Below are 24,942 nucleotides of genomic sequence, written 5' to 3'. Positions count from 1 at the left end.
TCATTCCCTCCTCATCGGATCTGACGGAGCGCTGCTTCCTGCTGCTTCCTGCTGCTTCCTGCTGCTTTCAGGCTGAAACGGGTTTAAGAGCAGACGGGAAGTAGCAGAGCTTCATATATAGAGAGAAACCACCTCATTACACCATGAACAGATCTTCACTACAGAGCTGAGACGGACGAAGTCTTTTCATAACACAGAAAACGTCCTGATCGGTGCCTGTTTGTTTCCTGTTTGTCATCGTCTCAACAACGTCATCGTTACACATTCAGGTAAACAACGGACGGCATGGACGTCAGCGAGTCAAATGTTAGTCTGGTTCGTGTTTCGTCCACTGCAATTTTGTCTCTTTTGCAAAATAAACAAACTCAGTGCTGCCGTGACCAATAATAAAAGGTCCCTGTATGTGTCGCTGTACAAGATGCATATTAACACAGCTCACATCAGGATTCCCTGAGGGGGTTCCTGAGAATGACGTGGGGCTGACTCACATATGCATTAGCAACCGTTAGCTTTGGTTAGCATCACAGCCTGGAGTCGGTTCATTTCATAGGTCTGTACTTAATTTCTTTGTGATCATTACAACTGAGGACATTTTAGTTTTTATTAAAAATTAAATAAAAGACAAGGCCACTCAAAGACAGACAGATTGATCCTGTAAAAAAAAAAAACGTAGTAGCATGCCAAAAAATAATTAGTGTCTAAAAATTTTAAATATAAAAACAAATAAATATCTATTGATAAAGGATCTAAAAGGAGAAACAGATGCAATAAATCATCGGTTCAGATAATAAAAAGCTTTTTGAACTGAACAATGAATCACATCTGCATCTGATGACGCTGCTAAACACTAACATGCTTTATTTTAAGAAAAGATGAAACATACTATTATTTGTCTCCTATCAGAGAAACTACGACTAATGATGGATGTCGTTTCAGTGGCGAATAAAACCGCGTGTGTTAATTTCATATCTCAACTTCAGACGGATGGTAAAACTGGGTCGACTTCGTCTGTTTCCCAACACGATCATTGTCTCTGATCTAATAATAGAACGACGAGTTTATTGAGAATAAAACAAGCAGCGAGGGAAGAGGAAGCAGGAAAAGACAGAGCATAAAACATCAGGTGAACATGACTTTATCTTTTAAACTGAAGCAGGAGGACGTCCTGGTCCACACAGACCTGGTCCACGCAGACCTGGTCCACACAGACCTGGTCCTGTACTCAGGGAAGCTCCACATTGATCAGGTCTAGGAAGCTCATGCAGCGTCAGTCTGTCGGTCAGCTGTTTATGGCTAATTCTCTCCATCCATCCATCCATCCATCCATCCATCCATCCATCCATCCATCCATCCATCCATCCATCCTAATCACTTATTTATCCACATTATTGAACCTGTACTAATCCTTCAATCTGTCTGTGTCCATGTGCAAATTAATTCAACTCTCCAGATGGATGGATTTATATATATATATATATATATATATGTTGTATGTACACATGCAATATACAATGTTATGGAAATCAGAAACTACTTTACCTTGATTCCATTTGACAGCACACAATGACACAATGTGTACACAGAGTCTGTGAAGCTGTGTGATATTTCCACAGGAGTCCATATTGTTGTGGGCCTAAGAGGAAGTAGATGTTGCTCATAGACACCTCGGAGGAGTCGTAAACTACAAACTCAGCACCAAAACAAAATCAGACCAATCTCCCAGAGATGACCAGAACATTTCCCTCTCCACTGGAAGAAACATTCACTGGACTGGATCCAGTCGACTCTAGAGAAGACTTTAGGAAGCTACAGGAGACCAACGCTAGGACATTTACCTCCACTGAATTGGGGGGAGGAGCACGTCCATGTTAAATGTCTGTGAAGGTTCTCAGTCATTCAGGTCATGAGAGTCCAGAAGACATTTGAAGAAGGGCAGCTGGACTTCTTGAAGACGTTTCACCGCTCATCCAGGAGACAAGCTGGTAGGAAGTTGAGGTTTAAACGGGAAATGAGTGGCAAAACATCTTCAGTGCTTTCTGGAGCACATCCCTGTCAGAGAGCTTCAAAGTGGGCACAAAGTAAACTGGTGTCATAGCAGACGTGTAGTTTCCAAACAGCATTAAACGTGTTGGCAACGTTCTCTGAAACGTTCTGGTTTAATTCCACTAATGTCTGCAAATGTACGAGCTAATGATTTATTGATGTTAAAATGCTCCACGCAGCACCATTAAATCCCTCCACAAAGCCACAGAGCTTCCAAATAGTCTTGGTTACACCTATTTATTCCAGGAAGGGCTGACCTAGCTCCATCCATCCATCCATCCATCCATCCATCCATCCATCCATCCATCCATCCATCCATACATCCATCCATCCATCCATCCATCCTTACATACATCCATCCATTAGCCCTCACCGTCATTAGTTCACTCATCTATCCATCCACCCTCCGGCCATCCGTCATCCCTCTCCTTCCTTTATGAAGGTTGATGTCGAGCTCTCATTAGCCGTCCTCCACTTACACCCCCCCCCCCACCCCCCGACCACCCTCCCCTCCCCCCGTTGGACCCAGAGTGCATTAGTCAATTAAACGGAGGAAGAAAAACGATGAAGCACCTCCCATCTCTACACCAACTCCCTCCAGCTGCAGCTCCTTCACTCTTTTCATTATTTTATCGTGGCTCATGTGACTAACGTCAAAGTATTTTCTCTTTTAACTAATTTCCAGAAGCTTCTCAGATCATCTCTAACTCCTTCTTTAGCTCCATACCTCTAGATTTCCATACCTCTGCTGTTCATGGGTTTACCTCGTCCTCTTTCCTTCATCTCTTTCCTTCATCTTCCAGACGTTCTCTTTGCTTGAATCTCGTCTTCTGCCTTTTTATTTCATATAATTCTCATGATTTCTTTCACTGTTCATGTTTGCTCCACTCACACATGTTAAATAGACACACTGAGCGCCTCCACTTTACGTTTTAGTTTCCTGCGGTTTGTCCATTCTGAAAACTTGCCTCTTGTTGACTTTCTCGTCAGCACGCTGCAGGACCATGAGAATAAAAGTGACGATAAGAGACCTGTCAAACTCACAGTGACTCAGCAAACGCTGGTCTGAAAGTAGAACGAAAAGCACTTTCAGTAATCTGATGATGAATGCATGTTGCGTCTGAGAAGAGGAGACTAAAATAAAATAAGGGAAGGAGAGATTTATCCACAATATGAGTGCATCTGAAATCTAATTGTTCATATCATTCATTGTGACAACTACACAACTAAAACGCCGTGGTCTCATGCAGACCTGGATAACTGGATTACCCACCGGGCAAAGTCCCAAGAGATTCTCCAGCTCCGGCTTTAATCCAAATCACAATCTGATAAATCACAATCACTTAGCAGCGTCGTCCATCCTGAGGCTGCACCTGCATCCTTTAAGTTCACACGGAGCTTAGTTATCAGGCTTTATCACGCTGCTTTGGTTCTTTTCTAATATTTTCCCTCATGCTTCAGTGTCGACTGTTTAAAAGGACAAAGAGAAACACCAGTGAAGTTAAACAGAAACTACAAGAGTCCAGACATTTCCATAGAAACAAATAATTCAACACGTACGATGGACGTGGTCAACTAGGCCCCAGATACAGTCTGGAACATCTGCCTGGTTGACCATCGAGTTCAAACATCTCACATGAACCTGAGCTCCAGTGAGAGTCAGACGTTGAGAAGACTCAACCTTAACGTTGGTTAATTTCCAACTGGCCGACGGAGGAAGAAAGAGAGAGATGAGGGGAGGAGGAAGTCCAGAGAGACGAGGACAGAGCTCGGCCTTGTGACAGGACACAGTGGAGCTCAGTGTGTGCAAACACACAAACAACACAGTCAGTGCGTTTACATGCAGAGTTTAATGGAGCTTTGCTCTAAACTCTACTTTCTGACTACGTCCTTGTCCCAGTTTACATGCAGCGGAGAAAATCTGATAACTGTTCTCCTCCTCCACACTAGGGGGCGATACGTGGTGACACCACGTTAATACGGCCCGATTTCCGGCTGACCTCTAACGTGATATAATAAACAAGAGTCGTTCTTGTGTCAGACCGACATTTAAACAACAACCAGACGGATAATAGAACATTTTTAATCTTATACGTAATGTTCGCGTTAATTCTGATGCAATTCCAGTCCCATTATCTGGGCGTCTCAGTCCGATAATGAAAACTCTGATTTTAATCAGAGTAACGTGTTTACATGAACGTAAGTTCTCCTGTTATAATTCAGTTTTTTCACATGCATGTAAACGCACTAACGGTGTGTGTGTGTGTGTGTGTGTGTGTGTGCGTGTCTGTGTGTGTGTGTCATGGAGTCTCGTGTGCGTTCTCGGTGCTGCAGTCATCTTAGAACTCGTAACATTGTCTCTGGCTCAACATGAACAGACACAAACTAGTGGAGAAAATTGATGTTGTGGAGCAGAGTTTCCCTTACGATGTTAAAACTACGGTGGCTCCTCAGGGTCTAATCTACTCCCCCATGGTCTCATAACGAAGTGGAAATATTTCTGCACGTCTCAAACATTTTAAACTGAATGTTTGTACTCTGAAAAACACATTGTGTTCTTTGGCTTTTATCTCATGTTGAGACGTTTCATCCCCGGTTTATTCTACTGACTGAGCTTTTATCCTCTAGTTTTTACTCTTTATTTTATTTTATTTATTTATTTAAGTAATTTCCACCTGGGATCAATAAAGTAATTCTGATTCTATTTGTACAGATTTGCTTCCCTTATTTATTCTATTTATTTATTATTTATTTCTTGTATTTGAGTAGATTTTAATCTTTCTCCGTGTTGCTCTTGTTCAGCTCTGTGGTCGACGTCTGTTCTTTGAAATGTGCAGAAATAAAGTCGACCTTTGACCTCTTGACCATGGTGATAAATAATTCTTTAAAGACAGTTGGTCAAAGCCAGTAGGAAACAAAGCCAATTTAAGTTGAAAGTCAGCTGTTTACGATGAATTACACAAACGCCCCCTGCAGGCTGCAGAAGTTATTTAAATCTTATTTACGATGATGTCATCAGAAAAATTACTTTAGATCCTGATTCAGCTGCTAATAAACTCCTCAACACCAGCTCCTCGTCACTGCTCTAACGCCACCATCATGAACATATGAACACACACACACACACACACACACACACACACACACACACACTGCAGCTGAACATCCAGCGTCCAGAGAACCTCTAATTAAAAAACAGAATCAATGGTGGTTCTTCATCTCGGTGCAATGACCTGTTCCACACTGGTGTCACACACACACACACACACACACATGCACACACACACACACACACACACACACACACATGCACATGTGCACACACATATATACACACACACATATGCACACACACATTTATTTGTGTTGCCACACACTCCTGAGATTGGAACAAGCATGAAAAATGGAACTGGTCCAGGTTGTGTGTCAACCGCAGGTCAGATATATCAAAACACACACACACACACACACACACACACACACACACACACACACACACACACACACACTCCAATGAATGCAGAGGCACGTACTCTCTCTCACACAAACACACACACACACATCCTGGTCTGATTGAACGGAGCCGTTTCCAGACGCTGTGTAAATAAAAGCATCAGCAGCAGGTGAACGTTTGATTAAAACGGCTCCGAGGACATTTTTATATTTTCATCTCAATAAAAAAAGACTAGGACCTCATGTTTGTGTGCTTATTGTTTGGTTTATTTTTAGCCTAAAATCCCGTAAGTTATCCATGAAGGGGCGGGGCTGGGAGTCAGTGACGCTGGCCGGAGGTTTTACAGCTTAACACCGAAGAAAAGAAGAAGAGGAGTCGATAGACGTCTGTTCTCACTAATATCTGTTCCAAAAACTGGACCTGGATAGTTGATAGAAAGAGGAGGAGCTACACATTTATAACATATGAAAGAAAAACTACGACAGCCCTGTAGCTTTACTCTGGAACACAACAAATACACAACTTAAATACTTCTTATAAATTAAAAACACTTAAATGTGCACAGAAGAAGGTTAAAAATGAATTAAAGGACAGCGAAGCTAAAAAAAATGTATTGTCTATCGTCTCTGTAGCTCATTAAATAAAAACACTCCTTTTAACAGATTCTTCTTTCTCATCTCTTTTTAATTAATTTTCTTTAATTATTGAGCATTTTACAATGGGAGAAACAAACTGCGCCCTCTAAAGGTTACACAGTGAAAGAGAAGTGAATAAATACAATATTACATGAACCAATAAGGAGGCTGCTGTCATGACTCTGCTCATGTGTGATTGGCCAGGACTGTGTCAAGGGAAGCCACACCCACTCTTTGGCCTCAGCCAATCAGAACACAGTATCACAGCCTCATCATCAACCACTTAAAGAAATAATGGCGGAATAGAAAGTTTCATCAATAAAACGTGATGGCAGGTCAACACCTGAACTAGAGCTTGGTCCAGAGAGGAAGAAGACGGGTCTCAGACTTTTAACGTGCAGAGTTCTGTAGCTCTGAGCGGCGGCTGCTCGACCAGAGCTACAGGGGAGATTTTACTGGTCAACGGCTTCATGAATTCACATGAAACAGAGACACACAAGCTGCAACAAACTCTTCTGTCCCCGCCCCCTGAAAAGCAGATAGATTAGGGTTGTCGTCCCGCGGGTGACGCTACGCTACGTCACAAAGACAGAAGAGAGAAACCAGGACCGGTCTCCGTGTCGCCTCAGACCTCAGCAGCTGTATGAATAAAACTTCATCACTGTGATTATTTGAAATATTTTCTGATGATGAACCCATGTCTTAGCATCACCATATGTTGCCCTCAGGGTGGGTTTGTCGTATTTTGGAGCCTCAAATGTTGATTAATTTATTTTTAATCCCAGACGAGACTTGTTGTCTGTTTCCATGGTAACGATCGATTGACTCATATTATTTTTATTTCTTTTATTTTTTTGCAGCTCTAATCAGAACATGATCCAAACGGTCAAATGGTGCAAACCTTTGATTTTAAATGAAATAATCGAGTCCTCTGCTTCACAGTCAACGCATCCTGGCGCTAGCGACGGCCTCTGGGCCGAGGCGACTCACGCTAACTTGAAGAGGCAGAAATAAAAGTGAGCGCTGTCTGCTCGGGTTTTATCGCGGGGCTCTTTGACCCAGATCTCCTCCCGGTCCTACATTAGACATGAGGACGCAGCGTTATGTGCCTGACAGGAGCGAGGCCCGAGCAGCTCCAGTCTAACCGGTCCTCAGACACATTCTATGAAATGAAATGTAAATCCACCTCTGCAAACAACAGCAGCGGCTCAGAGCTCGTAGTGAGTCAATGAGTGAATGAAGCCCCGCTGTGAGTACATGGTTAATGGCTTTAGAGGAAACACAAAGCAGGGACACGGCTGTTAACGTCCCACAGGAACCAGCTTAGCAAATAAAACGATGACATCTCCCTCATTGTGTAAATGTGCAGGTATTTTTCAGTGTGTGTCTGTGTCTGTGTCGTTCTTTAGTAGAAACAAAAAGGTAGAAAATCACATGACAACAAGACAAAGGAGAGGAGAAGACAAACGGTCTGGGCAGGAATCCCTCTTCCCCCCCACCCCCCCGATGAGGTCTCTCCATACAGTAAATCTTTTATATCGCTGCCACACTGAGGAGACAGCGGCTGGTTTGTCTTATAGGGCAGACAGCGGTGGGGGGGGGTTGGCTTAATTTGACACGCTACGCCCTCATCCTCTGCAGAGAAGAAGAAGAAGAAGCTCCCTCCTTGTTACAGAGCACAGCCTCCGAACACAAACACAGGACTCCATTTCACAAAGCGCCTCAAGAATCAGGATAAAGAATCTGAAAGCTGCTGACGTGTGCCCACGTAGAGGCTGGGCTTCCTGTGGACGGGGAGGAAACCGAAGAGAGGCCTCAAAGAGCTTCACATCAGCCAGATAACGCACTCCACCGCTTCACCGCTCACTCTGCCCTCCCCTCACAAACATCCATTAACACCGGAGTCTAAAAAAGTAACGTATGATGCTTAGAAGAAAAACATCTTTCCTTTTCACTGACGGCGTCGGGTTCATATTTCTCCAGGTTCTGAACTTAATTTCTTTTGTTTCACACCAACCCAGAACCAGATGGTCCCGTTCAGACCTCACACCAACATCTGTTCACACCTGCTTTTAATTAAAAAGTGTCTCCACCTTTCACTGTTTATACTACGGACAAACCCATCCTGATTCTGAAGCCTGAAGTGGGTGGAGCCTGCGGGCACCATGTCGGATGAGCTTTACTCCGCCCACACTCTGATACTCCAAATATGGACATAGGGGTCATGTGGGGGCGGAGCTAAAGCAGCCTGAACATTGAGGCCCGCCCACCCAACTCTCACTCAAAGCGGGAACGCCCTTAATTATGCAGAATTTTAAACCATAACCCTTTAGCTGCCATTGTAACCGCACGGTTGATCTTTTTTGTAGACAACAAAATGCTTAATTTTATACCCATTTATACCCATTTTCTAACCATTGCTGGTCATTCAATTTGTAAGATACACAAATTTGCCCATGTGTGAACTAGGGCTGCACGATAAATCGTTTAAACATCACTCGATTCACACATGATCTCATTTCAAAACACAACGATTCTTAAGCATTTTATTTCATGAGTGGCATCACACACAAATGCTCCCATTTCTTCCCAGATTTTTTCAAGTACCCCTGAAGGCAGCACTGGAAGGTGAAGAAACCCCAGGTGTCAGTGGCGAGAGTCGCCCACAGAGTTAAAGTTCATCAGTGCAATAAACTTTTTGTAAAAAAAAAAAAAAAAAAAAAAAAAAAAAACGTGGCAAAGAATCGTGATCTCAGTTCTAAGCAAAAAAAAAATCATGATTCATATTTTTCCAGAATTTTGCGGCCCATGTGTGAACACATCATATATACAATAGGGCTGTCAAAATTACCAGGTTAATGCAGATTAATCCATCATTGTGATTAAACTGATTAATCAATCTGCAGTGCAAAATGACTGTAAGCTCATTTCGGACAGTGTGTCCAGTAGAGTTACCCTTGTGGAAATGTGCAGTTGTTCCGGTATTGATCCGAACCAACAGACAACAATGGAAAATGCTAAACACTGGCCCTGTCCATGGGACATTTGAGTAGAAATTCTGCATCATGTACACTCTGCAGGAAGGAGCTTTCTTCTCACCGAAGCACTACACAGCTAGCGCTTTGGCTAACGTGTTGCCCAGCTTGAGACAAAACTATCCCACTACTGCTGCATCCACTCTTACGTGTGTTCTCAGTTGCAGACAACGTTATAAATAAGAAGCGATCAGATCTTCTCTCGGACAATGTCAACAAGCTGGTTTGTTGAAACTGCTGAAGGTGTTTGACTGATTGGTGCGGATTGGCAGCCATGTTTCAGTCAGTCTGTGACTACAGAGGTAGTTTATCTGTGTGTGAGCAACTGTAAGCGCTTTGAACATCTAATTAAAACCGCTATATAAAACCCTTGCATTATTATAATTATCATAATAAACACATTAAATGCATATTCTCTTCTTTCTTCAGTCTGTTTGCTCATGCAAAATGTAAAGTGATTAATATAGATTAAAAATGAATGATACTTAATTGTGATTAATTTAAATGAATCCACAGCAACATTGTGATTAATCTGATTAAAACTTTTAATCGTTTGACAACACTAACATACAAATATCTAAGCTGTGGATTTTATACTTTTTGGGACAAAGCACTTTTGAACAGATGACCACAGCCCAAATATATACATCATACAGCTTCAGTGTTTATATTGTATGAATCTGTACAATCGTGAACATTTTAATGATGATATGTCAGAATACTCAGTTTTACGCTGTTACATAGATTAAAGATGAATGATGATGAATGGTGATTAATTATATTTCTTAGTGTGGAAGTCAAAGGGTTAATAAAAAATCTTTTGTACCAGGCTGTAAACATGTTTGATAATGTCGTAACGGTGGGCTTTTTAACATGGGGCTCTATGGGGATTTGCTACCTGTTGGAGCCTCTAGTGGCCACTCGATGAACTGCAGATTTTTGCACTTCCACAGGACTTTCATGGCTCAGACCTGGAGTTTCTACCTGGTCTCCACATGTGTCCCCAGCCACCACTGGAGGTCTGATCTTAGTGTGTGTGTAAACAAACAGCAGCGCCACCAAGTGGTCAGTGGAATATTCTAATGTCTCTAATGCAGTGATACCAAACCACTGTACTGCGGGAAATTATCCAATTCCACTTAATTGGTCAGGTTATTATTTATTTATTTACTGCAGATAATTAGTCTTGGTTCATTTATATTAATGACGTATAGTGACAGAACAATTAAACCCTCGTCCACTAGAGGGCAGCAGGTAAATAATGAACCTATCTATCTACCTGCTGCCACTTAACAACAGAATAAGTCCTGATGGTCAGAGTGAGACAGAGATGGATAAATACTGGAGTAGAGGATCAGTCTGAACTGGGTCCTGGGGAAGGTTCTGACCCAGATGAAGGTCCTGGTGTGAGTAGAGTTCAGAAGAAGGAAAAGAAGCTGAGATCAAGACAATGAAGGTTCTGTTTCCTCTGGATTTACTTTTAACCACGTCAGCAGATTTCATCGAGTAGATTGTGAATATGAGGGATTTTTCTAAAGTAAACTACTATAGTCTAACAGATCTCTACCTACCACTGGACCAGAACCAGAAACAGCTGGTTGTTGACTTGGAGACATGGTCCAGATTTAGGACCAGGATGGACTGTGACCAGAGAACTTCCCTGGTGGATCATTAAAGTCTGTCTAAAAAGTCTAAGTCTAAAAATAAATAGTGTGAGGTACCACCAGCCCCAGGATTAACTCACTAACCTCCTCTATGTGACGTCTCTGTCCTTTCTCCTCGTTCGTCCCTGTCCGTCTGTCTCCATGTCTCTGTTACCACCCCCCCTCCCCCCCCCCCCCCCCCCCCCCACCACCCCCCTCCAGCTTCCCCTGGAGAGTCTAAGTGTATTAGGATAAGAGCCCCCCCTCCACCCCCCAGGTCCATGTCCCTGCCTCTCTGGCTCTAGCGTCATGTCAGGGGGGAGCACTCTGAGAGTCTGAGTGGGTTTCTGTGAGGCCTATTGTGCCCGGATGAAATGATATCGAGTCGTGTCGTCCATTAGTGAGCGTGGATCCGGTCAATAGCATCAAACAGCAGCTCGGTCCTGACGTAGGAAGGAGGGAGGAGGAAGAAGAAGAAGAAGGGCAGCGGAGAATCGACCGCAGCTTTTATTATTCAAGCTCTTCCTAAAGTGGAGCGAGTATGAAAGAAGGAGGAAGATTCTGAATGTATATTTGATGCAAACAAAGCGAGACGAAGACGACAGGGACGGTTTCCTCCCAATAACCTCATGAGACGTTTAAGGGGACGACACAACGTTCATTCATGTTTCCACACACAGCTTCATCACGTCTTCCTCAGAAAACCTAAAACTGACAACTGTCCAAACGATCAGCTGATTATTGGGTTCAATCAATGAAGCAGAAACACCAACGACATTAACTATAATTAAAATATCTGTTGAGCCTTTTAGCCTCTGTCCTGAGATGTCTCCTCTGAGACTCTGGGAAATAATGAAACTAGAAGAAGATCCAAACCTTCACATGTTCAGTGAATCCATCAGCAGCCTGGAAGCACAGACTCAGTCTCCAGACGTCACTTTCCTGTTAAACATCTGATCCCTGAATCTAAAAGGTTTAATGAGACGTTGTTTTGTGTTGAACACTGACGGGACATCGATACACAACAAGCAAACACATCATTGTTCCCTTTAAATCTCAACCTGCTGCTGGTTCTCTGGGGTCAATGGTCCCGTCGGTTCTGATCAGATGAACGTGTGTCAGGATAGAGACGAGTCTCCTGGACTGGAGGGGTCAGGGTTCCTCACTGGGGGGCTACGACGCTAACAGGAGCACAGCTAATCATAGGGCAACGTTAGCCTGTTATTAGCTGCAGGGACACAATGAACAACACTGAGCTGAGAGACCAGGACCACACAGAACCAGGACCACACAGAACCAGGACTAGACAGAACCAGGACCACACAGACCAGAACTAGACACACGACGGCAATGAACCCAAATTACACTTCATAGGATATCTAATTAAACGGAAACATTCTCCTAATTCACTTGTTCGTCTTCGCTCTAAAACCAATGAAACCGTCAGAGTTGTCGTTACCTGCAGGTTTTTATTCTGTTACTGATTCGGCTCCTTGGGATCAAACTGGTCTGAATGTGCTGATGATTAGATTGATCATATTTTATCCAGGTTCACAAAGTCTGGGTCCTTTTTAATTTATTCAGAAATGTTTCATTTCAGGATTTAAAGAATGAATATCAGATCATTTAACCCTCCATGGTTCCTCTGGTGGTTTATGGGACAACAGCACCGTCATGAACCAATCAGAGCTCTGATTGTTTTTTTTTTACCTGTGTTCCAGCTTTGATTCCTCCAGAACTAAACCACTTTGACGTTTCTGTCACTACAGTCAGAATCTCTCTGAGTCTTGTCTTTAAAAAGAGACCGAGACCATGAATGAGCTCCAACATGTTCATGAACAGCGTTGAGTTACTCTGGCTACGTCCTAAATACAATGATAAGAGGTTAAATAAAGATTATTTTGAATCAGCTCTGGTGAAAATATTTGTGGACTCACATTTATCAACCTCTCAGCAGCAGCAGAGTCTATAAAAAGAGTCCTTCTGTCTCAAAACCAGCTTCTGATCCAACAAATCACAGAAGAAACTGGTCAGATTTCTAAGAACAACTGAAGACACGTCATTAAATGAGGTCAAATACTTGGAAAGAACCACAGGAACAGGTCTCAGACTCCGCCTGGATCCAGTCCACCAGTCCCAGTCCCCGAAGACCCCGAAGACAGACAGACGTCTCCATCTGGGACAGGACGGACGTCAGGACAGACAGAATCAGAGCGAGGAGAGGAGGAAGAAGCAGAGACAGAGGAAGCTCTCACTAATTAATAGGTGTCTGAATTTCAATTAAGACTGACCTCGATTTCTGTGACGAAGAGAATCTGAGCTTATGTAAGAAGATATAAAATATTTGAGTGGAACGAGACGTCCGAGTCACAGATGAGGTTTCTCTCTCTAGTTTCATGTGTCTTTGCTTTTATCCTCAGACTTTTTAAATCCTTTGGTCCTGATCTGGATCTGATCTGCTGTGCAGAGACATTTCTAACCAGAGGAAACAGGAAATGGACGATATTTAAACAATCGATCCGAGGACGTTAGGAAACGACATCAGCTCTTTCACATCGAGGCAGATTTTTTCTTTTTAACTCATCCCTAGTTTTCACCTCAGAGACATCAACTCAATAAATGCTTCTTGAACTCTGAATCAAACTTTATTTATCCCTGAGAGCAAATAAAACTAACGAGCAAGAAAAGAACTACACAAAGGAGGTAAAAGCAGCCGACTGTGTGATGTCAGCGGTTACTGAGGAGGAATCCACTAAAGAGTCCAGATCAATAACAGTAAATATGAAATTCAGCAATAAATGATGTGAAGTCACATAGTGATAATACACAAGGTGTAAATCTTAAATCTCTTTAAATGTGTCAAGAGTCTTTTATTTTAACATATTATTAAAACATATATTTTATTTGATCGTTTTTGTGTCCAGTGACAATAAAGACTCTTTAATCTGACTCTGAGGTCAGAGGCTGTAAAAGACACTGAGTTACATAAAGACTGAAACACATCTGACCCTGCAGCCTCTGCTGGTATTATATCACAACCAGGAGGAGGAGGAGGAGAAGGAGGAGGAGGAGAAGGAGGAGGAAAGAGGAGGAGGAGGAGGCTCCAGAGTTTAAAGTCCTGGACAATGAAATAAAAAGTCCAGCATCAAACGGGGACGGTCGTGTTGTTAAAATCAATCAAAGCTTGAGGAGAATGTTGAGGACCTTGTTTCATTCCAGATTAAAACCATGAAATGTCTCATTAAACGTTTTCAAACTAAAAAACTCATCTCTGTTCATAGACAGTGATGTGGCAGCGTCCGTCCAGGACCACGAGCTTCCTTCATTTAGCTGCTGTAGTAAAAGTCGACCCACGTTCCTCTGAACAATGAATTTAATAACTGGATGTTTTGTAAATCAGGAAGTGACCAGAGCAGCAGTGACGTCGTAGTCTGACGTGTTCATTCATTATTATTAATCATTAATCATTATTAATAATGATTAATGATTATTAATCATTATTAATCAGATGAGACAAAAAACAATCGACAGACGAGTCGACTCTGAACTGACTGAACGAGGCTCAGATGACGTATGAATCACAGGCCGGAGAAACAGAAAGTAAATGGGGGACGTCCTCCTACTGGAGGGCGGTTGTCACTGGCAACCGTCAATCATCATGATGTCACTTCCTGTATCTATAGCACCAAATAACTAAAACTGAACTTTTAATTTAAAATAACAAAAATATCTTTGATCTGTGTTTTAGTCCCACCCACTAACAGTGAGGGGGCGGAGCTTAGATGAGGAACACTGCAGCCAGCCACCAGGGGGAGCTCCACATGCTTGTTATTCATGCTTTTTATTCATGTTTATTCATTTCCCTGTCACTAAAGACGCCGGGGGCTGGTTCGTCGGCCTGGAGCCCGTGAGGCTGTGATCAGGTTCTGGAGCTGTGATGGTTTGATGGTCGCTCTCGTTCGTACGACGTTCGCTCTGACACGAGTTCTGTCTCAGATCAGCTCGTACTCATGAAGCTCATGAAGCTCATGAAGCTCATGAAGCTCTGCCCATTAGACATTAGACGTGCTCTCCTCCAATCAGCTCCAGGCTTCCAGCTCCACCACCATCTTTCAACTTGGTGAGTTTACTGCATAAATTAGCATTAGCATGTGTGTGTGTGTGTGTGTGAGTGTGTGTGTGTGTCCACACTGTGTAATCACTGTGAATAATCCAGCTTGTGCAGCCTTTGTTGTGTGTGTTGTGTCCTTATCTCAGCAGCCGCTGGTGGATTCCTCGATGCCGCTACGACAACAACAGGCCACGCTCTCCGGTCCTATAAATAACCATTACTTTCACATGTAAGTATGCCCCCCCCCCCCCCCATTAAACTCTGTTCTTGCCTCTCTCAGCCTCTGTCTGATGTTGCTGGTTGACGTTTGTGGAGCAACGAGAGCAACTGTACAACAACACAACTGAACACCACGGTTTGTCCTCGGCCACAAACAAAACATTTGATTCTTTGAGTGAACTGATGTGAACCAACTGATCCTGGTTGTTCCTCAAACATTTCCCTGAAGCAAACACCACATCCACCCTGATGATGTGTCTTTTTATTAATATTATTAAATTTAACTCCCATTAATAAATGAGTTCCCAAATATAAACTGTTGTTTTAAATTGTTAAAGTTGTTATTTCTTCTGTTTGTTGTTGAATTTAAGAACGTTCACATGATTTTTCCATGTTGAGTTTGAGAAGAGTATTTACATATTTACATATTTAAGCATGAGGTCTGATTGGCCCAACGGAATCAGCCTCACGACAAATTTTACAACAACAACAACAATTATTGGTGGAAAGGTTTTTGTGGCTTCTAGCTGCCATATAAATATCTGCAGCCTGAGACAAAGAGCAGCATCAGTAATAGGTCCTGTAGCCTCACAACGGCCAAAAATACCAAATCAAGAAGAAGAAGAAGAAGAAGAAGAAGAAGAAGAAGAAGAAGAAGAGGGGAAACAGGGAGAAATGGGCTGCAATGATGAAAGAAACATTCATTCACTGTGGATGTTGAGAAGTGGAATAAATGATAATAAAATGGATTTAAAAAGTGAAATTAATTTACATTAACTTCCACGATGCACGGCATTAATCATGATTAATGATTTTAATCTATTAAGGCTCTGATATCGGGACCATTCAGCGTCTAATAGAAAGTAACTGGCCTGTAACATAAACTATGTTCTTCATTAGAGGCGTTAAAGCTCAGACGTGACAGTAAATATACAGGTTTCTGTTCTAATCTCTTCTCCATCCGACAGCGTCTCTAAACGCTCTGAGAACCACTGATACTGTCCAACATCCAGAGGGAACGGATTCACACACACGATGGAAGCGATTCTATTATTAAAGCTCAGGGTCAGAACTACAACCTGTGAAAGAGTTCAATCCCAAAACGTCTGCAGAGGAAGAACGAGCTGAGAGAGAAGCACTGAACGGTTTATTTCTACGTGTGTTTGAGCTGCCAGCTCACATTTTAGGGTTTGATTTTCAGACGTTGGTGTCACCAACAAATCACTGCTCTGGTCTGACCAGGGCTCGGTATCAACAGAACTATATTAATCCAGAAAAGTGGTGGTGGAGGCAGAAGAACAAGTATAGTCACATGTGGCCACGCTGATATTTGTTCCGCCTCTAGCTCTGACCTCGTCCAACCACTCGTCTTTTCCAGGTGATTCTGGTCTAGCGTTGGTTCCTGTAGCTTCCTAAAGTCTCCTCTGGAGGCGACTGGATCCAGTGAATGTTTCTTCCAGTCAGAGTTAATGTGGAGAGAGGAGCTCGTACCTCGTGTTCTCTGCTCCACAAATGTTCTGGTCTCTTCTTCTAAACGTTCACTACCACCTCCTCAACACACGACTAATACTCCTCATCTTCTTCTTCTGGGATTTTTAGGAGCATTAACCACCATTAAAACAGAAGAAGACACAGTGACTGTACAGGGACGTCAAATAAATAACTCCTACAGATCAGACTTGGTCGAAGCCCGGTGCCACACAAAAAACACACAAAAAAATCAAACTCGTGTAGTGAATTAACACTGTTATTTTCAGGTAAAGAGAAAAATAATCAGAAGTTAAAGTCAACTTTAAAAAAAAAGACAAATGGAACTGATAATTAATTCACTGTTTAAATCCACTGTTTAAATCCACTGTATATTATATTATATTATATTATATTATATTATATTATATTATATTATATTTTTAATATATAATATTTTTTTATATATTTTTAATAAAGTTTTTTGTTGTTTTTTTCCTACGAAGGATTCGGAAACAGATTCAGAATCAGAATCAGAATCGGATTCAGAATCAGAATTACAATCAGATTCAGATTCAGAATCAGATTCAGATTCAGATTCAGAATCAGAATCAGATTCAGATTCAGAATCTGATTCAGATTCAGATTCAGAAACCGATTCAGATTCAGAATCAGAATCAGATTCAGATTCAGATTCAGAATCAGAATCAGAGGTGCAGGTGGAAGTTGTTTTTGTTGAAAAGTAGAAAACTGAGTAACTTTCTAACTTTGCTGCTTTGCTCTGAAACTAAAGTCTCACTCATTCATTTCATGTGGACACATTGTTTTTAATAACTTTAATGAATCTACCACATTTGTAGCATTTTCTGAATGAGTTTTTTATTTATTTAACGAGCTCTTAAAAGTGACATGAAGCTCTGATGAGTCTGAGCAGCTTCCTGTAAACGTTCCAGCATTAAACACACGTCAGGATCATTTTCAGCTGATTGAGCTCCTGAAACAACGTCAGGAGATCAGAGTCACCAGTTACTGAAGCACAGAAAGACCCTCAACCCCACCCCACCCAAACCAACCCCACCCCACCCCTCCATCCACCCACCCATCCATCCATCCACCCGACTCCACAGACTTGGAGACTCTTGTGTTTCCAAACTAAGTGCTGATGTAAAGGCTGAACATCTGTGAGCCTCAGGGCGGACGGAGCCATATGCCACTCACATTCAGAGGAGATGGAGATGCTCCCTGAGTGGGAGGGTGGGGTGGAGTGTGTGTGAGGGAGGGGGAGGGGGGGGGGGTGTATTAGAGGAGCAGGTATCTTATAGAGGAGGTCAGAGGAGCCTCCAGGGTCTTTTACCTCAGCAAGATTGAATTACTCCACAGACAGAAATGAGGAACAATGAGGAGTCGTGTGCGTGAATCTACGTCCTGGAGGTTCTGGGTCTTTTTTTAGACCAGTTCTAGAGATGAACGTGTCCCAGCCTCCAGCAGCACTTCTCTAAACCCTAAAGAGGAAGCTTCACGCTGCTCCTGCTCCTGCTCTGACTGACAGCTTCCTAGAATAAACCCAGAATAAACCTTCATCCAAACAGCCGCGCAGTGCGCACACCGACCCCCGTCCCCCCAGACCCCCAGACCCCCTGTCATCCGACCCCCGTCCCCCCAGACAGGCTGCACATGAAGGAGACCCGTCTCCGCAGCTCCTCAGGAAGTTCAACTCAAACACTCATCCTCCGCCTTCAGCTCTGCGGCTAAAACCGCAACAAACCCCGGAGTCTGAACTCCGCTGAGCCCGGATCCATCCACATGGTTCAGGAGCCAAGCGGCTCAGACACGACCAGGACCAGGACCAGGACCAGGACCAGGACCGGACCGATCTGGAGCGACGCGATCAGCAGAGGAAGAGGCAAGGAAAGGAGGAAGGAGCAGGTCTTACCGTGCAGAGGAGGAGGGAGCCCACGGAGAAATTATAAATCCTTAGTTTGTGTCCGCATTGTCTGAGAGAGGAGGAGGTGGAGGAGGAGACGGAGCAGGAGCCGCTGCTGTATGAGAATAATCCGACTGTCAGTGACAACAACCCGGGGAGGAGGAGGGAGGAGGGAAGAGGAGGGGGAGGAGAGTCACCCCGTCCAATTAGAAACAGTGGGATTGATTGTTCCAGGAAGTTGAAGCTGTGACTGATGGTTTGGTTTTAAACTCGAACCCTTCCTCCTCTCAGCAGGAAGCAGGTTTTAGTCCCGCGGGTTCTTGTCTCTGGAGCTGGAGCCTCCATCAGTCTGCACCTGCTGCCACCTACAGCAGAGAGGAGGCCATGAACCTGACTGACCGCCAGAAACCAGCCTCAGGTTGGAGTCATGGTCCAGGTCCTGGTCCTGGTCCTTTTAAAGACCAGACTGGAGCTTCTAGAATCTCTAAGTGCTTTAGTTCTGCATTTATCAATGAAACCAGAAGGAAATGAAACACAGCTCAGAGTCCAGAGCTCTGATTGGTTCATGAAGATAAACCACCAGAGGAACAATGGAGGTTAATACTAAACCAAAAATATGACGTAACACAGCACATGATGGTTTAAACTCCAGCAGAGACCTGGGACTGGAACCTATGTGACTGTGAAGGAAATAAACCTGGAGTTAAAGTGACATTTATCAGCTGGACTAAAATAAATGTGACATGACCGTCAGTGTTGGCTGACACTCGTTATTTTGCTGTTCACTGTTTTGTGTTTTTTGAAATTTCAGTTCTTTGTAAATTGATTCTTGGAGTAAAGGGACAGATTATCTCAGATTCTTCTTCTGAACTGAAACATTCATTTTAGATCATTTCAACTCTATACATGCAGACTGGGTCAGAGAGGAGGAGTCAGAGAGGAGGAGTCAGAGGAGTCAGAGAGGAGTCAGGGAGGAGTCAGAGGAGTCAGAGAGGAGGAGTCAGAGAGGAGGAGTCAGGGAGGAGGAGTCAGAGAGGAGGAGTCAGAGGAGTCAGAGAGGAGAGGAGAAGTCAGAGGAGGAGTCAGAGGAGTCAGGGAGGAGAGGAGGCGTCAGAGAGGAGGAGTCAGAGGAGTCAAAGAGGAGGAATCAGAAGGGAGTCAAGCAAGTTTCTTGTGGGTTTTACCCACAGAGTTTATTCCTATTTAAACCTCAATTTCCCACTAGTTCATCAGAACTGAAGAAGCTACTCAGATGAAACGTCTTCAAGAAATTCTACAAGTTCTGCTGATCTTATTCAACGCTTTTTATGGGGTCAGAAGGGAGGAGTCAGAGAGGAGTCAGAGGAGTCAGAGAGGAGTCAGAGGAGGAGTCAGAGGAGTCAGCTGATCCATGATGATGGAGCTCAGTCTGTTCTCTCAGCTCCTATGAAGGATCTCCAGCTTTTAGCTCCTCCTCTATATTTGTCTCCTGGAGGCTGGACTGAGGGAGGAGAAGAAGAAGATGACCAAGAGGAGGAGGAGGAGGAAGAGGAGGAGGAGGAAGAGAAACGTAGTACAGGGTAATGGAGGAGGAGGAGAAGAAAAAGAAGAATGAGGAGATGAGGACAGAACAAAGTAGGAGAACAATGATGAGAGGGAAGAAGATGAAGGAGGAGAAAGACAAGAAGAAGGAGGTGGATGAGAAGAAGTAGAAGAAGAATATGGAAGTGGAGAAAAAGGAGGAGAACCAGGAGTGTGACCTCCTCTTAGACCAGGGGTGTCAAACTCACGTTAGTTCAGGGGCCACGTACAGAACAATGTGATCTCAAGGGGCCAGACCCTCAAATAATGAGAATTTCAAATGTTTCCCTTTGTTTTAGCACAAAGAAGAACATCATGAACGTGTTCACATTTAATAACCTGCGCTATTACAAAATCTTACAACCAGATGTTTCTTAAGAAAAAGAAGTGCAATTGTCTAAATGTTCTTATGACCACACCTGTTATTAAAATTGTGTGAAAGGAAACGTAGTAAATTTTATTGGAAAATTTGCAGTTAATGTCTTCAGTGTAATTTTTGCCCCGCGGGCCAGATCAGCCTCTGGTGGGCGGCTTTTGGCCTTCATAGATAGATAGATAGATAGATAGATAGATAGATAGATAGATAGATAGATAGATAGATAGATAGATAGATAGATAGATAGACAGATAGATAGTGTTTTGCTGCCCTCTGCAGGACAGTGAGAGCATGTACCACATTTATTTAGTTTTATTATGGGGGGGTAAAGTTCCTAGTATTTTTTTATTTATTTCTTGTGTATTTGAACTTTTATTTCTAATTTTCATGAGTAATGTGAACAGTATTTGTACTTAATGCATCAAACTAAATAACATCTGTGAAGATATGACAGAAATTACACCTGACTTCACCACATCATCACAGGCAGAGAAATATGATCAGTCATGTTATTTCTCAGGGACAAACATTTATTTATTTTTAGTATTATTTAGAAATTCAAAGGCTGTCACATTTAATAAAAGTGAAGAGAATGAAAGTTAGATTCATCTTCAGTCACGGATCATCCTGATTATTATAAACATGGTCCGATCTGTTCTCAGATCTGCCTCTGGAGGGCGCTCTGTGACCACAAACAGGACTGGGTATTAAAGAACATTTATATTTACTAATGTAAACCTGCTCTATGGAAAATGAATGATCACAATTTAATGTTTGTAAATTTAGAACCAAAAATAAATAAGTAAAAATAATCGGAGCATTTCAGACAGTTTGGTTCGATTTCTATTGTATATATCTTATATATATATCTTATTATTTTGTTTTTGTTCATTCATATTATTTATATTATATTGTAGAAAGTATTTCTAAAACAGGTTCCTCTTCACAACCTTTTTATTTTTGTTTCTGCTGTTGTTCAGACAAACATGGAAATCATCTTCAACATTAGAGAGAAACATCACATTAATATTTCAAAGCTTCCACTAAAATAGAGAAAAACAAATCTGACTATTTTAAGATGATATTTTTATCTTTGTCATTGTGGCAAAATGAAGATTACAGACAGTAAACCTTCGGTATCTAGATAAGGCTGAAGTAAATATTACTTTATTATTTATTACATAAATTACATTATATTCTTAATATTTAGCAAAGATTTCCCTGAAAAAAACAACAACAACAAAAAAATAACTAGAAAGTCCATGAAGGCGGCCATCTTGGAAATGGCTGCCAGAAGCTAGTGGGTGCAGAGTCTGGATGAGTCCACCAGGGGGCAGATGTCCAGTATCAGATGGTATCAGAACAGTTTTTTAAGGATCAAACCTCAAGGATCAAATATGATGATATGAAACCAAACGAGTCCAGGTGTCTTAGTTTCAGCTCCGCTTTCTGGACCCATGTGACCTGAAGGTCACAAAATAAGTCTTCTTTTCATACAGCCCTAAGAGTTGTGAAGATTTAACACATTTATTATTATATGTCATTTTCACACAGGAGGTGAAGAGGTGAATGTGATAAATTAGAGTCTGTCCAGTCTCTGTCTGCCACCAGGAGACGTCACAGCTTAGAGGTTCTCTAATAGAGATGATGATAACATATATTATCATCTAATAACCAGGATGGATCAGATCAGACCAGTCTGAAGTTTTCCTGTTCGGTCACACAGGCAGCATCTTGTTTAAGGAGGAGAATCCAACCACTTCCTGCTCCTGAATTCTGCTGTTTGATGATTTTGCTTTGTCCTTGAATGACTGTTGCAGAGACAGAGTGAAAACTCCTGGTGTTATTTTCACCGTAGCATTTGATTTGCACATCAAGGAGGCGATAACGGCGTCCTTCTTTCATCTTAGAAATATTGCAGAGATCCGATCGATCCTGTCGTCAAAGGATGCTCAGGTCCTCGTTCACTCCTTTGTGACCTCTGGACTCGATTACTGCTTTGCCCTTTTGTCAGGATTGCAAACAAAAAAAAAAAAAAAAAAACAACAAAAAAAATGTTTTCAAGGCCTGCAGATGGTGCAGAATGCTGCAGCTCGTATTCTGACCAGAGCTGGTAAATACGAGTATGTTAGTATATTGGGCAGGTTAGAGCTGAGTTCAAGCTGCTGCTACAAACCTCTAATGCATCTTATCTGAATGAGCCGGTTTTTGGCCTTTTATGCTCCTTCTCGTGCACTTCGCTCTAAGGGAACTGGTCTGTCCAATGTTCCTGAAGTCAGAATAAAGACAGTTTGTCACCGTGCACCAGTGCAATGGAACAGTCAAGACAAGTCAAGATTATTATTATTATTATCATTAACCACTCAACCACCTGAACCACTAAAACCAGAGCAGTGGTTATTTTAGAAAAAACATGATTTATCATCACAAAGCTGCTATTGAGAGACACATGCACTGGCCACTTTATTAGGTACACCTTGCTGCTGCTGGTGCTAGAATGAACTTGTGAACAGTCAATAATCAGAATGAAGAGCTGAATGAGAGCAGGATTAGAGGTTCTGGTGGTAACTCTACTAATCATGTGCTAATGAATCCATCTGCTCCGTGAGGACTAAACACTCTGATTCCTCCTATAACGTAAACATCACTTTCTCTCTTGGAATGGAGGAAAAACTCTAAAACCGTTTATGTCTAAACCTGAAGCTTGAGAAGTTGATGTGAGGTTTTTTGTGTTTCCACCTCCTGCTGAGCTGCAGAGATGTTGGACCATGAGAAGGAACACGTAGAAATGTTGGTTCAGCTTTTACCAAACTGATCTCAGCAGTAGTTTGATTCTCTGGGTTTGTTTTTTCTTTTATCTTCTTGTCAGACCAGAGTCTGACGAGAAACTAGCAGAACAGTTTCACTCAAAGGAAACCCCTGGTTCTGATTTTATTCTAACCGTCCAGACGAAACCCTCCTGATGGTCCATGAAACAGAAGTTTATCAGTTTCTGTTAATTGTGGGTGAAACAGCACAAACATCCAGGGCAGAGATGAAATGTTCTGGATATGACCTGTAGGGTTTTGTGAGGATGATATGTGGCTGCATAAAGTCAGAAAAATGAAAGTAATGAAGTCAAATGGAGCTGATGTGGACGAGGCCAGAGACTAGATTTATTTTAAGATGCTGATGTTCGACCAAACAGTGACATAAAACATGATGAAATGAAGAAACATCCGTCAGTTAGAGGACGGGCAGATGTTTTAATGTCGTCTGAGAATTCATTCTTTCTCTTTCTCTCTGTTTTCCTCCTCTTCCTCCACCTCTTCCCGTCCGACCAGGGATTTCAGTTTGGCCTTGAGCGGTTATTTGGATCCTCAGAGGGGAGCGCAGCATTAGGCACATCTTTGAACCAACCCCCCCATGTTATCCCGGTATTAAACGCTGTTATGGAGCCGGCGTGGCCTTGATGTGGTGACCGGCCTTGACTCACCCTTCAACCTCTGTGAGTTAATGCCGCGCGTCCGTTCATCCTCAATGATACACATGCATGATCTTCAAAGTGAATCAGCTTCAGCAGATTTAACACTTGACAGCTTCAAAGGAGGCGGATGGGGGGGGGGTTCTGTTAAGACAGAACAGGAGACATTAGAGGTACGTTCCACTGTACTCAGCTCTATTTATTTAGCACTTTAAAAACTAGCTGAAATAAAGAGCTGTACATGGGTAAAATAAGAGAATAATACGTAAAAGCAGTGAAACAATAGAAAGCACCAGACTAGGACAGACTTATTATCAAAGACTTATTATCAAACCCCTGGATCAGAACCAAGATGAAAGTTTTTGTTGTTTTTACAGGAAACACTGTTTTTTACCAGCCAGTCTGTCTACAACCTCTGGTCATCTATCCTGCTGCCTGTCAGACTTCAGAAAGAATCAGTGCGTTTAAATCCACAGTTTAATGGAGCTTTGCTCAAAACTGAACTTTATGAATGTTTACATGCAGCGGAGAAAATCTAATAACTGATGGGAACACGTCCTCCTCCTCCACACTAGGGGGCGATATGTGTCTTGTCGGCAGGTTAATACAGCTCCTTTCTAGTTGACCTATTACTTCATATAATAAACAAGAGTTGTTCATGTGTCAGACCAACTTCTAGACAACAACCAGATGGAGAATAGTTCAACCTTTTTAATCTCATACGTAATGTGGCACTACTTCTGGTGCAGATAGATGCCTCAGGTGGTTCTTCTACCAGCTCCGTTTACCCTCTTCTTCTTCTGTGACCAGCTTTCTTGGATGTTTTTGTTCCTAGGTTGTGTAGCATGAACACATATGTTGTGTAGTTAAAGTCAGATTAAGTGTTTACATGTAGGAGAAAATGTTTAATCATGTTTAGTCAGATAAGGAGAACTCTGATATTAGTCAAAGTAACGTGTTTACGTGAATTTAATTTGTCCAGTTAAAGCCGGAATAAGGGTTAGGGTTAGGC

At 42.4% G+C, this 24,942-nt stretch overlaps 2 protein-coding genes across 5 annotated transcripts in view; one reads left to right on the top strand and one right to left on the bottom strand.

The window, feature by feature from the left end:
* The window catches only part of LOC125006445 (poly(rC)-binding protein 3-like), a 100,215-nt gene extending 81,574 nt beyond the window's left edge, over window positions 1-18,641 (bottom strand). For 3 of the 4 annotated variants that reach the window (XM_047582486.1, XM_047582490.1, XM_047582491.1), the window contains exon 1: window positions 18,541-18,641. The gene's annotated coding sequence lies outside the window, so the exon portion shown is untranslated. The remainder of the gene's footprint in view (window positions 1-18,540) is intronic. The other variant, XM_047582487.1, reaches the window with a different exon arrangement.
* The window catches only part of LOC125006460 (nuclear factor 7, ovary-like), a 1,183,669-nt gene that overhangs the window by 522,931 nt on the left and 635,796 nt on the right, over window positions 1-24,942 (top strand). The gene's annotated exons all lie outside the window — the stretch shown is intronic.

Source organism: Mugil cephalus, chromosome 4 (genome assembly GCF_022458985.1).
Source record: "Mugil cephalus isolate CIBA_MC_2020 chromosome 4, CIBA_Mcephalus_1.1, whole genome shotgun sequence".
Taxonomy (NCBI): domain Eukaryota; kingdom Metazoa; phylum Chordata; class Actinopteri; order Mugiliformes; family Mugilidae; genus Mugil; species Mugil cephalus.
The sequence above is the reverse complement of the archived record's forward strand: the minus strand, read 5'-3'. Positions and strand labels throughout refer to the sequence as shown.